The sequence below is a fragment of the Parambassis ranga genome, chromosome 3 (genome assembly GCF_900634625.1).
Source record: "Parambassis ranga chromosome 3, fParRan2.1, whole genome shotgun sequence".
Lineage (NCBI taxonomy): Eukaryota > Metazoa > Chordata > Actinopteri > Ambassidae > Parambassis > Parambassis ranga.
Window position 1 is genome coordinate 9,450,710 of NC_041024.1, and position 17,334 is coordinate 9,468,043.

General features: G+C 38.5%; 1 pseudogene; it reads left to right on the forward strand.

Moving 5' to 3' along the window:
• Positions 1-17,057, forward strand: part of LOC114433608 (glypican-5-like) — a 103,986-nt pseudogene extending 86,929 nt beyond the window's left edge.
• The last annotated feature ends 277 nt before the right edge of the window (positions 17,058-17,334 follow it).

Sequence of the window (17,334 nt, forward strand, 5' to 3'; positions counted from 1 at the left end):
CGCACTGTTCACCTTGGAGCTCCTTTGATGATGTCTAAGGGATTCCCCTAATCCTCTAAGGGTAGGGTGGAGGGCACTTTCTCCCTGCTGAGGGGATGAAGTCACTTAATGGATCACAAAGTTAATCAACCGCAGGGAGAGCCTGACTGAACTGGAGAAATAGGTTGAACTATTAGACTGGAGACCCCTGAGACACACACATACACACCACTTTTACTTAAGTTCTGTAGGCCTATAGCCATAGTGTACACCACATGTAGACAATCACTGAAAATCACTGATGTAATATTGATAAACTGGGGTGGAGGAACATGCACATGTAAGTTGTACCTGCACATACTGTTTAAATTCTCTTTTTCTGGCTTAAGATGTTGTCATTTGTATGTGCTAAGAAATGAAGAAATTCAAGCAAATACTTCTTTGTATTCAAAGCTGTAGGATTTGCATATAATTGCATAGTAGTAGCTTAAAAAGATGTGCACATCTGTTCTGTCAAGCATGAAATGTGTTTCTTCTGTGACAGTAAACAGGCATGGGACCATTGCACCCTTTTCACTTTATTTATTCACATAACTATTTTAGTGCTGAACAGCTTGGATATCTTTTTTCCTTTTGGTCTAACATATGGGTTGCACATGTGATTTCCGCATTAACACAGGAACGATGAGTGTTTTTTGTCAATAGCAGAAACAAAAACAGTGTGATGTTGTCAATGCTGTAAAACCTATATAATTGGCACTATTTGGGTCTCATCAGCTCAATTTAAAGAATGAAATTTAAAGCAGGGGTGGGCAATTATTCTTTAACAGGGGCAACATAGACTTCCATTAGAAAAGCAAAGGGCCAGGTTTTTTTTTCATAAATAATGATATGAATTGGAAACCACTGGCGCAGTATCTATCTTTATAAATATACTCTTGTTACATTTTTATCATTGTGAGAGTAATTTGCCGTCATTTACTTGTTACTCCTCTCCTCTCCTCTCCTCTCCTCTCCTCTCCTCTCCTCTCCTCTCCTCTCCTCTCCTCTCCTCTCCTCTCCTCTCCTCTCCTCTCCTCTCCCTACCCTGTGTGTGTGTGTCCATGTCTACTTTGAGTGTGTGCTGGTTGTATGTTGAGACATACTCCGGCACACACAGTGCAGAGCAGCACTGATGATGTGAAGATATTTTTACTGAAGAAAACTATTAGAGTTAAAACTTATTTTAGAAAGTATACATCCTCAAAGTTCTGTAAGTCGTCCAAGAACTGTGCTTTTTAAGAGGACAATGAAATTGTTCCCGCTCTGTAAGTTTCCACACACTTTACTGTACATTTCAGCTTAGTTGCGCAGCATATTTTTTAAGTGTAGACAGCACGACACTGTCTCTCCAAAGAGTAGATGGGATGACCACAGTACTGCAGGATGAGACAAGGAGGGTTGGGAGGATGTTACTGGTAATGCAGTGCTCAACAGTTGACTTTTGCTGCATTTGTTAAATTTTGGGTTGATGGATGTTTGCAGGCTAGACTGGTCCACATTGATGTCAAAAAGGACCCGGGTCCAGCCCACGGGCTGCACTTTGCCCAGGTCTGAGTTAAAGATAATCTTAGTGCTGAGGTATTAGGTGTGCACACCAGTCACTCTTTAGCTCTTGTAGTGGAAAATGGCTGTGTTGAGTGTAGAATGGGCTTGTTGTCATTGTTGACAGTATAAAGCTGTTACAGTCGCCACACTATGGTTCTTGTTGGTCCATCTGCCCTACCCATGACACGGAAGGGACTGTGTCTGTGTCTGCTTCTCACTACTCCATGCTTCTTCATCCCCTCCACCCCCCCATGCTTATCCCCTTTCCAGTTCACACACATTTCTCAGCCAACAGTGTCATCACTCATGGACAGCATACTGTAGGCCTGTTGGTTGGAGGTCTGCATGCAGTGGAGCCTCTGTCGCTTCTGTGTTGGTTAAATTTATGATTCCTTCAAACTGACACCAACACAAATCCATAAAACAACCTCCAGTCAAGTTGAACCATAACTGGGCTACGTTTTTGACAGATGACAGCGAGAGCTTAAACACGTTCAGAAGTGACAGATTGGTCAAACTCATTTTTAATCTTTTATTCTACATTTGTGTGATTTCTCATTTAGTTTTAAAGTGTCTGAATAAATGCTCCTGAGAAAGGTCTGAGGCAAACTTAGGATTGAAAGCACAAATTCTGTACAAAATCTGTTTATTAGTTGTTTTTTTCAGGGAGAATATTTTAGATAGATTTCTTTCAGAGTTGTACAGACTTGAAACTAAATACACTGAAAACATTTTCAGACAAAAAACATAATAAAAACACACAAACAGAAAAAACTTCAAGGCTTTGCTTTTCAAACTAAGCTAAGATCAAAACTGTCACCAACAGTTTTTCTTCTCATATTGATTCACTAATCACCTTAAATTACATGTGCGACAGAAGACAAAGCAAACAAAGCTCTGGCTGCTTTGCAGTCTGCTTGTTGCTGAGCCGTTTTTCCGAGATCTTCATCTTCAGTGAGGCGAGCGGCTATCAGTGGCCTAATCACCCATAAGCAATTCCACAGCTGGTCTGATAAATTTTGGCCAAGGCTTTTGGTGTGTGATCTCAGGGTATAATGCTCAGAGCTGCCTATGTTTATCAAAAGGTTAATAGAAGGTTAATAAGAGAGAGGAACGGCGCAAATTCAAAAACTTTATTATGCAAATTGTGTTTGCTGGAAAGAGTAATATCTGCTTGTGATGTGGCCGTACTAATTAGCAGATTGTCAGGTTGCCTAAAACAGAGGCTCCTCTGAGGTATAATTTGTTGAGAAAATATAATTATTTATGGATCTGACACGAGCTGATTACTCACAGTGTGAAATAAGTCTTGATCAAGGTGTTTCATTAAAATCAATTGAACTGTCAGTGAAATGTTTTGACTTTTCAGCTTCTTCCTGTTTTGTTTTTTTTTTTGTTTTTTTAATTAAGTCATCTGTGTTTCACGCTGCATGTGGAGCCTTTATTATGTACCCAATCTAAACTGGGACCAGTGTGTTCCAGTTGGTTGCTGATGCAGTTTCACTGCATGCTGAGCTCAGCATCAACCCGCACATAATGCTGCACGAGTGTAATATGCCCCTCTGAATCTCATTCACCGTCAACAGATAAAGGCAGATGGAAAATGATGCTCCAGCAAAGCAACAACACATCTTCATCACATGAAAGCAATAACTTTTGATGAGCGTTTGTTAAAAGACTTCTTTTTAGAAGAAGAAGTTTTCCACAGTTAGTCCACACAAGCTTTTCATATGCCTCTATTATCCTAAAATAAGTTGCTTGAGAGAAAGTTTCATGTTTCCATTCATAGCTGTATTTATTTCTGAACTGAGAGTTAAATAGCTGGATGACCTTGTGAGTTTATGTGGTAGAAGAGAAATTTAGTTGTGTGTGTAACTGTGAGCTGATGCTTGTAGAGAGGAAAAAGGGGTGGGGGGTGGGGTGCAGAAGGGAAGGTTTGCAGACACCTACACCAGCAAATGTCAATTTGATCTGGTTTGCATGTGCTGCTTTCCTTGGTGAGGAAAAAAAGGAACTGCACATGAAAAATTAAACACATCCCCTGCCTCTGTTAACACCTCTGGACTTCGTGTGATACAATATTAACAGGATTGTTTTCAGTTTGTCATTTATCATTCTCCAATAAAAACATACAAGAAAACAATTTTTTTTTTGTTTTTGTTTTGTTTTTTTAGTTTAGTTGTCCTCATTAGATTTGTGCAGCGATAAAAGAGCATTTTTGTTTGTATGTGACTGTTCTTTTTATTAAAATATCTATTAATCAAAACAGTACAAATTTATAAAACAGTTCAAGACCCCACTGCGGAGCATTCTAATCACCTGTTTAATTCAACTGTCATTCCAAAATCTCATTATTGAGCAAATTAAGCCACAAATTACATTTGAGATGCTGAAAGCAGCAACTTTATAATCTAAAGTCTCTATTTAAATTAATTTGATTTTACCCTTTGAGTCCTTTGTCATATTTACAGGATACACATACAATTATTTTTGTGACTCAGTCTCCTATTAAGGAAAATAGTTATAGTGCTTTGTGAAATGCACACATTTGCAGATACCAGCCTGTCCAAACAGCGGTCTGCAGAGAAAAGCCGTGGACAGAGAGAGGATGCAGAGCTTTGAGTTTTCCAGGCTGATTTGTATTCTGCCTGTGTGTGCAACTTGAGAGTGACTGACTGGCGGTCAGAGCCCAGTATTGACTGCTCTGAGGATGTAATAGAGGCTGGGGTGATGGGATCCTGGACATGAACACTCTCTCTGTGGCATGTGCAGCAGAGCCATACAGGATATAACCAAGGCACTTAATCATTCTGCCGGCTCCATGCAGAGATGCACCGCTCTCTGTGTTTTAGAATAATGCTTCTGCCTTAAATTAGATTCCATTGATCCTCTTTTTCTCTGTAATTGTGCAAACAGGATGGATGCTGGTTTTATTGGGGGTCAGACCAGGCATTTGAAATACTTTAGCTTTAAATACAGGAGGTAAATTACATCAGACAAAAGCCCAGTTGACCTGATTCAAGGTGATTAGACTATTAAGGGATTGTCAGACGTTTAAGATTTGTGCCTTTGTTTTAGTTTTTTGAAATGTTACTATACAAACGACACTTTCCCCCCTCTAATAGTGTAATTACTTAGAACAGTAAGTATACAGTACAACAGTATTTAACACAATGGAGTATCTGATAGCCACACAGGACAGGAAAACGTGTGTATATAATGCGTCACTAACCAAACAGCCATCTGATGTGTGGTCAGCAAACACACTGTGTGTTTGTGTTTGGCTGCTCTCTGTTTTTCAGCAAGGGTACAAGAAATGCAATAAATTAACCAGCTTCCCCTCAATGCATACAGCTATGCCACTCTGGCTGTTTATGACTTGGTGAGACATTGATCTCTAACATATGATAGCAAGGGTTTGCTTCATAATCAGTGCCTGCCAGTATTATAAAATGGAAATGGTGAAATTGTGCAAAATTAATTAAAAAGAAATGAATAAACACAGTTGTAGGTAACATTACTGACCCCACTTAGACTGCATAATATAAGTACATGTATCCACCTAAAAAGTGAGCAGTAATGCCCATCAGTGTGTGACTCCACTGCTTAAAAAAAGAAAAAATGATTACATTTTTTTGTTTTGAAATATAATGATTATACAAATTCAAAATGCTCCAAATGAATTATTTCTGTTTTTTTGGCTAGTTTTTTTCTTAAAGGGACCTACTTTCTATTTTGTGATGGACAAGTTGTGTCAGGTCTCTGTTCATGGAGCACTGACACATTTTTTTTTCACAGAAAGCTCCAATGTCATTGTCAACTAGGCTGTAAGCTTTGATATTTCCTTGGTACTTATTGATAATAACAAACAAACCAGTAGTACTGTGAGTTCAAACAAATTTCAGTCCATCAAGTAGTTTAAATATAGCAATACCTTTTAATATATCAATTTCTAAAGAATAACAATGTGATTACTTTGAATGTTTTCTCAACATCTTATAGTGATCTACATTACAAATATTGGCCTGACTTATGTAGGTGTAATGCAACATGGAGGGTGTTTTTGCTGCGTGTGTGATCTCCTGGTTTGTTCCTAGTGATTGAGATGCTTCACATGAGCTGTTACTGTTGAAGACATATGGCAGCTGAAATATTCATCTGTAGCACATGTTCAGTGTATCAATATTGAGAAAGCGAGGATTTGTGATGATTCAATTGTCATTAAGAGCCTGTTCATTTAACATAGTAATTGTACTGGCAATGTAAATTAATGAAATTTTTCCAAACAATATGATTTTTTTTGTCGATAAAGAGTTAATTTATTCCTCTCTCTGTAGCTGTCTGAGTCTAATTGAAAGGGGATGCCGTCTCCAGCACAGAGCTATATTCAGTTGTTCTGTCTGAGAATGGGAGCACTCAGCCTTCCCTCCAAAAGGTCTCAGGTGGTTTCTCTTCATTTAGCTTCTCTCCTCAGTTGATCTTATTCTTGTGTAAACAAAAAAATTTAGGGGGGGGAACAGCTGGATGACAATGTGCATATATTGTATTATTTACACTTATCCTGCCTGTTATGCTCTATAGGCTGTATGTAGATTGTGCTGCATCTATACATGATCATTGGAATTCATTTTATCAAGCTCCTCGAGCGTGTGTGGTAGTGTGCAGGATAATTAACCCATGCTTTTTTCAAATGATCCTTTATAAACACTTGAGGGTTTTTTTGTGACGATGGCGCAATCTGCAACCACATCTGCAGCTACAACAAGATAAGATAAACATGTTCATTAAAAATACGAGAATAGTGTTACATCCATGCTGTCGAGTATGATCGACAGGATAGAGGGGACAGATGCATCATATTTGTGATCTAAGATTTTTTTTCTCTGTTAGTGTCAAATGAGGGAGACAGGTTCCAGAAATAGGCTTTTTTTTTTACGAGGCTTTACTGACAAGATTAATGGAGATATCAGGATGAAAATGGAGTGCAGTGTGTGTGAGGCAGTGTGTGCAGACTCTCCAAAAAAACTGCCCTGCAGAAGAAAACATAATGTTTGTAAACTGATATATACAGGTCATGACGTGACTATTCAAAAGCAGACATTATGACCAGAAATAAGTTATGTCATCTCATTTTAAAACATATTTCTTTATGAATTGCTTGTTTTTAGTTAGTTAGCATACTGAGAAATTATGTTTTTTCACTTTAGTGCCACATGCAGAGTGACCCTCACTGTTCTTTTTCTCAGATCAAATAAGATTTCTGTGACGAAATCACCTGGTTAGGTCTGTGTCCTTCTCCCATCTGCAACAAGCTGCTTTGAGATCTTGTCTCTGACTGGGAGGCTTTACATGTCTCTGTATAAGACACCGGCCTTTTTAGTCCCTTAATAATTCAGAGGTCATTATAAAATTGGAGTGCCTGACAAAATGAACAGTCAGCTATTGAGTTGTTGTGAGGTTGACTGCGTTGATGTTTGTCATGTGTATTTTCAGCACAGCCATTAAATATATATGTGAGCATATTACCAGACACTTCAGAAAAAAAGGTAATAGAACTCACTATCTACTGTTAATAAGCCATTTTTATTGCTTTACAGCCCTTTCAGTAGTAAATCAAAGTACCAGGCCAGTTCCCTTTTTTCATATGTATCATTATTAACAGCAGCTGCCTGTTGTGACATATTTGTGATTTGTAGTGTAGTTCATCAAACATCTGTACTTGTTTTCACTCTACAACAAGTGATAGATTCACTGTTACCTTCAAAGTCTTTGTCACAGTTTTCCCTGCTTTAATTTAATACTGACAATAGGCCTAATTTGACATTTCCCATTCATTCTGAATAATATATTTGACAGGTGTATAATCACACTTATATATTCGGTGATGATGCTCAGGAAGCTTTAGGAAAGTACATTAAGCAGCCACACCTGCATGTCACACGCATTTTTACACTCTTATTCCACACAATGGAACCTCTAGTCTAGTCTTTCAGACTATAAATACAAGAACCTTTTTTCAAACAAAAGCTTTCATCCTTCAAAGTATTAATGTTGGATTCTTTTTTAGGATTAACATTTACTCGGTATGCTGGGCTATAATTTAGCCGCCCACTTACCATCAAACTATGAGGAAGCATTTAGAAAAAGAAGGATTAGAAATTTGAATCACTGGTTTTTACACTGAATTCTTCATAATATAATGCAAGTGTAATCCCCGCTAACTTTACTTATTCACAGCAGACTGAAAAGAAGATTCAACGGCTTCTCTCAGGTTCGATTCTCAGGTTTATTTCTGGCAACAGGCAGTCTTATAACACTGTCAAATAACACAGAAATCAATGTGGTTAAACGGCGGTGAAGCTCCTAACTCAGATGAGAGCCGACAGCAAGCTGAAGGGCTTAGCTCTTTTGCAACCTGATTGGCTCGTCCCTGGAAAAAATAAATAACATAAATTAACAAAATAACAGTTGAAACCCTGCTCACAGAGACCACGAGACCTACATAATAAGACCAGCTCCGATAAATGTGGCTGAATAGAAATATTTCCCTCTGAAAGGGGAGGAAGAGGAGAAATAAAATGGATATATAAAATGGATACTTCTAAAATTCTACTCTACCATATATGTTACGTTCCACCACTGATGCCAACATAATAAAGGACAAGGCACTGCCTCTTCCAGCCCTTTCTATAGTGCATCTTGCACAATTAATAGCTGCCAGATGATGTTAAAAGAAAGAAAAAGTCCATTCCATTCTTCCTTTACTCTATAGCCCAGTTCTGATGTGTGTTTTTGCTGTGGGCAGAGACAGCATGGGATGCACTGTGTGGTCTGCTGCATACAGTGAAGCACAGTACTCTCTGACATCTTTCTATCAGAGCTAGCATTAAGGTTTTGAGCAATGTGTGCTTCTGGAAATGGACCACACAGACCAACCTTCACTACCCATGATTGTCAGTGACCATTAGGTATCCGTGACCCTGTCATTGATTCCCTAGTTGTCCTCTGTTGGCAGAACTAACACATGACAAGATGTGTTGTTTTGGTGTTGCTATCCTCTGGCCATGACATTTTAGTCTGACTGTTCACCTGTCACCTAATTTATCCCACCCCCTGACAGGCACTGAGAAAGTCATTAAAAATCAATATCGGGGGTTGCTGCTGATGTGCTTCTCAAGTCAAGTGACAATTACAAATTCTAACCCTGTTTTTATGATTAAAAAGCAGACAGTGGCAACTCACTCATGACACACTCACTATTATGTCATATTCTATGTGCAGTTTGCCTTAATGAATGTTATACTCAGCAATGTTATACAGTACTGAGCTGGAATCAGTGGTACTGATAGATAATGAGCTGACAATATCTATGTAGGATAACGTCTCATAGTAATAAGGCTGCTAACCTAAAGGAAGAGGTGCTCTAATGAAGTTTGTCAAAACTGAGCTGTGCGTAATAACCCTGCTCCTCTAACAGACCAGCTGAAGATGTGGGCGTAAAACTTAGAAGGCCGATCCTCTTATAATCACACAAAAGGCGCTCTCCATCACTGCAGTTGTTAGGTATTTTTTTCCTACTGCAGTTAGTGTGGTATTGATCATTGTTGGTCCAAGTTCTCAGGAATCAGTATGTATTGATTTCACTTCAGTTGTAAGCCTCTCTTTTCTGACCCATGTCTCTCTTCAGCCCAAGCACCCTTTCTAACATCCTAACCTCTCTGCTGAGGGTTTACTAAAACATGTCATTACATCAGCAGTTTCCACGCAAATGTCTAAAATCATCTGTACTTGGATCCACCAATGGCAGACCATTATAGCTCTTCTCTGCTAATAGCTACTGCAGACTAAATTTCCTCTGGCCTGAAACACTTCAGTAGCACTAAGAAATATGTGCACTGTGTCGGGTTATTATATTGAGGATGCGGTTGTTCTTTTAGATGGGGTAATATGCTCCTTTGACCAGACCTTCATTATCATTCATAAAAAGAACACGCTTATGGCCAGAAGATTCAGCAGTGATGATTGTGGCTATTAATAGGTGCAGTCTGTTCAGAGTCAATACTGTGTGTGTGTGCATGTGAGAGAGAGAGAACTATTAAGTAACATGTCTCTGTTTGTAATGAAGTGTGTGCCAAATGAAGAGGCCTCCATTACTTACATGTTATTATGAGAATTTATTTATTTCAAGATTTTAAAGATTATTTTTAATGCACAGCTTGGTGATACACTGCAGAAGCTTTAATTTCACTGACATGGAACACAGTCCAGTTTTGCATTTCAGCCTTCCTCTTGTCTGATTGCGCATCTGTGAAACTCAATAGTGTACTAATACCAAAACTCTAACTAATGGAAAATGACTGTTGTATCTCTATTTCTTCCCCCAAAGGAGTTCTCTCACCGTCACATTAGATGCTTTATTATGCAGCTCCTAATGCAGTCCTGCTCTTAAAATCTACTTTTATGATTATGGCATGGTTCCGTATTTGGCCACAGTGCTGTTGAGTAAATTATTTTGTGTGTTTTGTGCAGCAAAAGCGTTGGTGTCCAATAATGCATTTCTTTAGCTCACCTATAGTGTTTTCCCTGATTGTACACGTTACATTCACCTTCATCCTCATATTTTTTCTTTCCTGACTTTGTTTGAATGTCAACTTTTACACCAGTGTATTCAGTGCTGTACAGTTTATTCATCAGAAAGACATTCTGTCATTCTGTCTGCAGCTTGTTGCCGCATTAGAAACGTCAAAGCTTCAGTAAGAGGAATTGATTGAGGTGTTGAAGTTCAGTGCTCTGGGGTACAAAGACTGTCTGTGAGCTGTATACCTTCAAATAGCTGTCCCGGGGACTCCTCAGCACTGAATCAATAAGCAGTTAACTTCAGGCAATCACATGCTTTAACAGGAACACTTGCACTTACTTGTAGCATGAAGTTACTCAGTTTTATATATATATGTAAAAAGTTAAATGCATAAGTTAGAAAGGTGAGTGGCTATTCATGATTAGATTTTAATTGAAATATCAACAACATAGTGTGGCTTCGATTCCGACCGGGGCCTCTCTGTGTGGAGTTTGCACGTTCTCCTTTTGTCTGTGTGGGTTTTCTCTGGGTGCTCCGGCTTCCTCCAACATTCTATAGACGTGCTTGTTAGGTTAATTGGTCACTCTAAATTGCCCGTAAGTTTGAGTGTGAATGTTTGTCTATCTGTATGTTGCTCTGTGATGGACTGGTGACCTGTCCAGGGTTTACCCCACCTCTCAACCATAGTTAGCTGGGATCGGCTCCAGCCCCCCTGTGACCCTTTACTGCAGGATGAAGCGGGTTCGGTTGGATGGATGGATCAATATTATTAGGTTAGAGCTATAAGTTTATTATTATTACAGCTTCAGTAATAGATCTGCGTACTGTTACAGAAGGTAGTAATTGTGGTGGATCCTGCTATGGAAAAAGAAATTACAGTGTATTTCTGCTGTACCATAAAAAAGTGGAATTTAATTCACAGAGTATAAATGGCCTCTGCAGCTGGTCTTATTTTTTTCTGCTGGTAAGATAAACTTTGATAGCAGAGCCTTTATAGACTTTGAAAGGGTGTGGGTTAGACTAATCCTGCCCACGACAGACTTATGACCCTTGGGCCTAAGTGAGAAACTCTGAAGTCCTGGAGCAGCTGGTCATCTACTGGGGTTTAGCATCAGTCTTTCCCTGTGGGGATGAACCAAGTCTGAGAGTCTGAGGTGTCCTGAAGTAACATCAGTAGGGCTAAAGAGGACACACTATTTCACTTGGCAAGGGACAAAGAATCTCTCTCCTCGACACTTCAGGCCTCCAAAGAGATGTAAACAGCAAGATGGATGTTGACAGCTGGTGCGGTGCAGTTGTCTGAATTGATATCCGTTGAGGTATAATTTCAAAGGTGCAGACACATGGGGGTGTTTTTAGTTCAAGACCAGGCCATTTGAGGTGTATAATAAGAAAGTAAGAAGGACAAAAACCTGGGGCAGGGGACAGTTGTTCTATTTTTTAAGGCTTTACCTCATGTACTATGTCCAGTATTTGTACTTTGATGAGCATTTTTTTACTGCAATTTATATTAGAGACAAAAATAAAATAATCAAATTACCGTGTGATATTTTTTTCACACCACCATAAAACAAACCTGCAAGATAGATTGACAGCGTGGATATTATTTATAAGGGCTCAGTATAATTCAGTCAATTTGACTGAATTTAATGATACACCTGTCAGAAAAGGAAGGAAATGGTGAGACGGTATGGATGTTTCCTAACATAATACAAAAACCTGAAACAAAAACAGTAATGAGGAAAAGCACAATTTTGATTTCTGCACAATCAAGAGAATTGTCTAGATGAAAATGTGCAGTTGTAATGATGACAATAATAGACCCAGACAAAAAAAAACATGTCAAAGACTGTATCATGTCATCAGCAAATACGATGCAGGGATCTCCATATATAATTCAAGCTCCGCGATGCCTACTCATGTTATAATCAGTCAATCAATCATATTGTAGAAAAAAAGGGAAAATTACAGCATGACCTACACTGGATTTTGAGCGACATAAAGACAAATGTGTCACAGGTAACACACAAGGGTACATCAAGTGTCATGAAGACAGCAGCTAGAATAGAAGTGAGACCTGTCAGCAGTGCTGCCAGCATTTTCAATACACAGAGTTATTTTCAGGTCTGGGAAGAAAAAGAATGTCCTTATTTAAGATGGTAAATCATGTAATGTAGAGTTTGTGACATACATCTACTGACATTTACTATACCAGGAAGGAATTTTATCACAAATAGTCAAAGTGGGTTGCTGTAAAAGTGATATAAAGTAGCATATCATCTGCATGTGGAGAGTCTCTCTGTAGTATATATATATAGAGAGAAAAAATGAATGTCCCCTTTTTGTTAATATCCTTCTATCCCACTTAAATCCAGCCTGAGATATCACCACATTGTCAGGATACTTTCTTAAACACAACTCTTTATTGAATGTAAAAACAAACAAAAAGGATGTATCATTGCCCTAATTTAATTTAAAAGACAAATAATCTTGATCATTGGTATTATTTTTATCATTGCAGTTTGCCAACTGTGCTCAGCCTTAAACAGTCAGATGGCTGTTGCCAATGAAGAGACTCCCTTAATGGTGCAGTGGGGGCACTAATGTGTTGCAGCTAAGAGGGAAAAATGTGTGAAAATCCATAGCAAAAAAAAGGAACATCAGAATAACTTCTAAACATTTAGAGTATGTAATGTACTATTTTAGGATTTGAATTGATTGTTTTAACTTTCTTCGCTTTGACTTTAACACTTGACTACAGATAGCATTCCCTGTAGCAAGACTGTGTGATACCAGCCAAGGAATAAATTATGTTTCTAAGAAAGGTGCTTCAGATTCAGTTTCATGTTCAGGCTGCATATCATAGGTCCCTCTGCTTTACATATGATGGTAGCACTTATATTGAAATGCTTTATAAATATATACTAAACTAAAACACCAGTTTGAAACGCCTTTATTTCTGTACAACCTGCATCTTATTTCATTGCTAAAACTGTGAGCTCTGCCTTTCATTTAAATTCAACTCCACGTACACAACCCTGCTGCCAAATTTGGATCTTTATCAGAATCAGAAATACTTAATAATACATTGCTTACATTCCAGGTGATCCATGCATGATCAGAAAAAATAACAGGTTAGAAATATAAAATAAGGTAAGATAAAAATATCTAGCAAATGCTAGTGCTCATAACTATACTGTAAGCAGTAAAATATAACAGTACTACAATAAAATCCAGTATGGATCTAATTACTGTATTAAGACAATGTCTTAGATCAGCTTGTCTGATCTCAGAGGGAGGAGTTGTACAGTTTGATGGCCACAGGAAGAAATGACCTCCTGTGGCGCTCAGTGGTGCATTTTAGAGGGATCAGTCTAGCACTGAAAGTACTCCTGCTCCTCAGCAGCACGTTGTGGAGAAGATGGAAGCTGTTCTCCAGGATCCCCCGCAGCTTAGACAGCATCCTTCTGTCTGACACTGCTGTCAGGGAGTCCAACTCCACCTCCACTGGTCCTTCTGATGAATTTATTGAGTCTGTTTTTGTCCACTGCTCTCAGTCTGCTGCCCCAGCATGCAACAGCAAATAAAATGGCAACTACAGAATCATAAAACATCCTCAGCATGGTCCGACAGATGTTAAAGGACCGGAGCCTTCTCAGAAAATAAAGGCTGCTCTGACCCTTCTTGTAGAGGGCTTCAGTGTTCTTAGTCCAGTCAAGCTTATTATTGATGACCCTTTATATACTTTTTGCTCTGATCAGATCAAAACTAAAGGGGTTTGTCTGTAGCCATGGTGATCTCCCCTAACGTGTGCCAGCAGACACGTTATTTCAGCATCTGTCCACACACCGTTGCTCACTATACAGTATTCATTTCTGGAGTGTTCTGTTTGTGCATTTATTTTTTTTTACATTTGTTTGGCTAAATGTGTGTTAATCCACTGTTGCAAATTGACTTAATTTTAGCAATACAGTTCCCAGTGAAGTCAAACATCTTTAACTGATTGTTATGTGACGAATTTTGTAGATATGCATTTCCATTAAAGAATGTGCTCAGGGAAAAGTTTCACAGTGGAGAGAAGTCAAAGTTTTGAGAATATTGGTAATTGATAATAAAAAAAAATGCCATGGCAAATGGCTTGCATCTTACATGAGGTTATTTAGGTAATGAGCCTCCCTCTGACCATCATTTTGGTTTTTGCTCTCTCCTCAGTGAGTCCAGATGTGGCCGGTGATCACAGACATCATCATCATTATCATCATCCACCTGCCAAGGATTCAGAAATAGAGGGCAGATCCAGGAGCCTCAGACTGACAGGAGCCATCTGGGTCCTGGTATTGCCTTGTTTACATATGCTCTTGGCCTTGTAACAGCTGCCTCTCTGCAGCATTAAACTTTTAGACTTTATTTCAGGCATATTTATCCCCAAAAGGGCCGGTGGACTTTACAAGTTCCAATATATCGTGGACCTCCACTGCCAGTTAAGGACGGAGGATGGAGAACATGAACGTGATTACAAGACTCTGTGGCATCTTTGTTTTTTAAATCAGTTTCCTGACATTCTTTTAACACTAACAATGACTTATTTATAACAGGTGATGTCAACAATAACTACATCATACACTTCATCACTTTTATTATTAGCATATATCTGTCTCCACATATTGCACTACATACTAAATACACCTTATTCTAAATTTCCTTGTATTTGCAGAAATTATAAGACCAAATAAAATTGGTCTCTTATTCATATAACATTCTAGGAATCAATCTTTAATGATCTTCATGATTTTATGCAAACATACTTCAGACATTCCTTCAAATCATAAAAGGATTAAACAAGCCTACAGTAAATAAATAAATAAACCAGATAAACCAGATAATGTACAGTATCTTATACATTTACTAATAACAAAAAAGTACTTGAGAAAACTGCTCCTCCTCAGTTGTAATTGCTGCCATGCTGCCTAGAATATATTTAATTGGTGACCTGTTCTGCTACTGTAATACTGCTGGGAGAAATGGTGAAAGACGAAGGAGTGGGCAAGTGGAAATGCAGGGGGCAAGTGAGTGAATTCATGCTTCTTTCTTCTTTAGAAATAGATTAGTTTTCTCAGGAGTCTATTATCATCTTTCAAACTCAATCCTCCTCTGCCGTCATAGGCCTGGATAGAGGCTGATAGCTCCCAGAGCCACTGGTGAGGAAGAATCCAATTGCTTCTACTTGCTACCTGACTGCATGCTGCCGGCGTGTTGCTGACTTTTTTTTTTTCAGTGTAAAGGTAAAAAGATTTGTTTCACATATGCCATGCATGTCTGGTCAGTGGCTGAGAGAGAAAGGTACTCAATGGTACTGAAATTGGTTCTTTGGCTCAAATACAGTATGTCCAGGAAAGTATTTGTAGAGCTAAAAAAAATCCTCTTTTGAGATGTTGCAGATAAAATGGGACTTTCTTTTCAAATGTCACTGCTCATATTCAGTGTATGCAGAACATGTACATACAAACCACAGAACTGAATAAGAAAACCTTATTTAAAACTAACTTTCAGACATTCCAAGTATAAAGATTTTCAACACATTGTACTTAAATAGCAGTTATAGACTGCAATGTTGTAAACATTATTGCTAATAGAAACCTTACTGTAAGGTTGTATTATTACTATTTATTACTCTGTACATCTTAATTTGGAACTTAGAAGTGCTAAATACAAATTAATTTTCAACTTTTGCTTTCACCTTCACTCAGTAATTGTCATCCTTTATACGCCACATTAAACTCTTTCTGTTAAATGAGAGAAAGGTTGCTTGAGTAGCTTGGAAGTTGTTCATCTGCAACCTTGAGGTTCATAATGCACTTATCATTTTTCAGATTTAATTTAATGGCCTTTGTTGTAGCATTTGTTTTGGGCAAAATGACAGTAGTCACTGCTTAATGAGCCTAATGGAGCTGCTTAACAACTCAAGTCTGCTCACCAAACCAATTATATCACAGGTTGCTACCCCTTAAACTCAGTGTTATTGTCACTTGAACAACTGTGCTAATAACACCACCAAGTCAGAGAATGAACAATGGCGTTCATTCTCTGATGACAAGGAGCCAACACAGAGACAAAGGAGCCTCGATGCTAAATATAGCAGCCAGGTTATACTGAAGTTCCTGTACTTAAAGGAAATTGTCCTGTGTGATTATTTTTGCTATATATAGTGAGGAGAGGAGGCTGTGCAGGAGGTCACATGCTGATGATGGTGTCTGTTGCTGCTCCCACATCCAGACAGGTGTCATCCTGCAGGCGCAGCAACATGTCAGCATCTCTTGGTTAACATCTGTACTGTCAAATGTCTTGTGTGAGAGCATGTGTATAATTTAAGTACATGTGGCTCTATTTTTCTTTTAAACATTTTTATTACAACAAGGTCAAACGTTGCAACAAATACAAGCAGTTAAAGAATCAGACGGCTTGTAAACCAAGCCCCAGGTTAGTAAACCTCAGGTCGACTTTGAGATGCTGAACTCTACATGGCTGTCACTGTGTTTTCCTTTGCAGTAAGACCCTTTAAAAGACTTGCAACAGGTCCGGTCCTGTCTAATGTTCTTCCTGCTTATACTTGTTTTTCCATTGGACCTGCCATTTTCTTTATATGTATGTAAATAAATCTGATTTTAGTCCAACAGATATGTTATTTTGCACTTGAATGCCTTTTCACTGTAACATTTGTAGAGCCTGATTTCTAGCTGTAACATTAGGATTTAGGTTGTCATCCATACTTATTGTCTTCTGGTTCGGCTTACAGTGGCTTCAGCTGGCAAGCACAGCCGCTCTTTTCATCAAGAAGTGTCTTGCGACTTTTTTTTGAGGGATTCACAAGTCTCGCCAGGCCTGCTGGGACATGTAATGCAGGATTTTATGTTTCCTACTGGCATCAAAATGATCTTTTTCTCAAGGATCAATCTTTTCCCGAGCTTTCTCGGGAAACGGACTCCAACATAAGATACTAAATCAAAAAATGTCTATATTTCTATTTTGACCATATATATGTATATCAGATACATGTTAATAATGCCTTTTGATAGAATAATAAAAGTGTAGTTTGTACAGCTGATGATGTTTGCTGATGTGAAAGGGTTTTTTGTCCTGTTGTTTTGTATGGTCAGAGAGCCCTTCAGTGCAATGCTTGTTTTCACATTAAC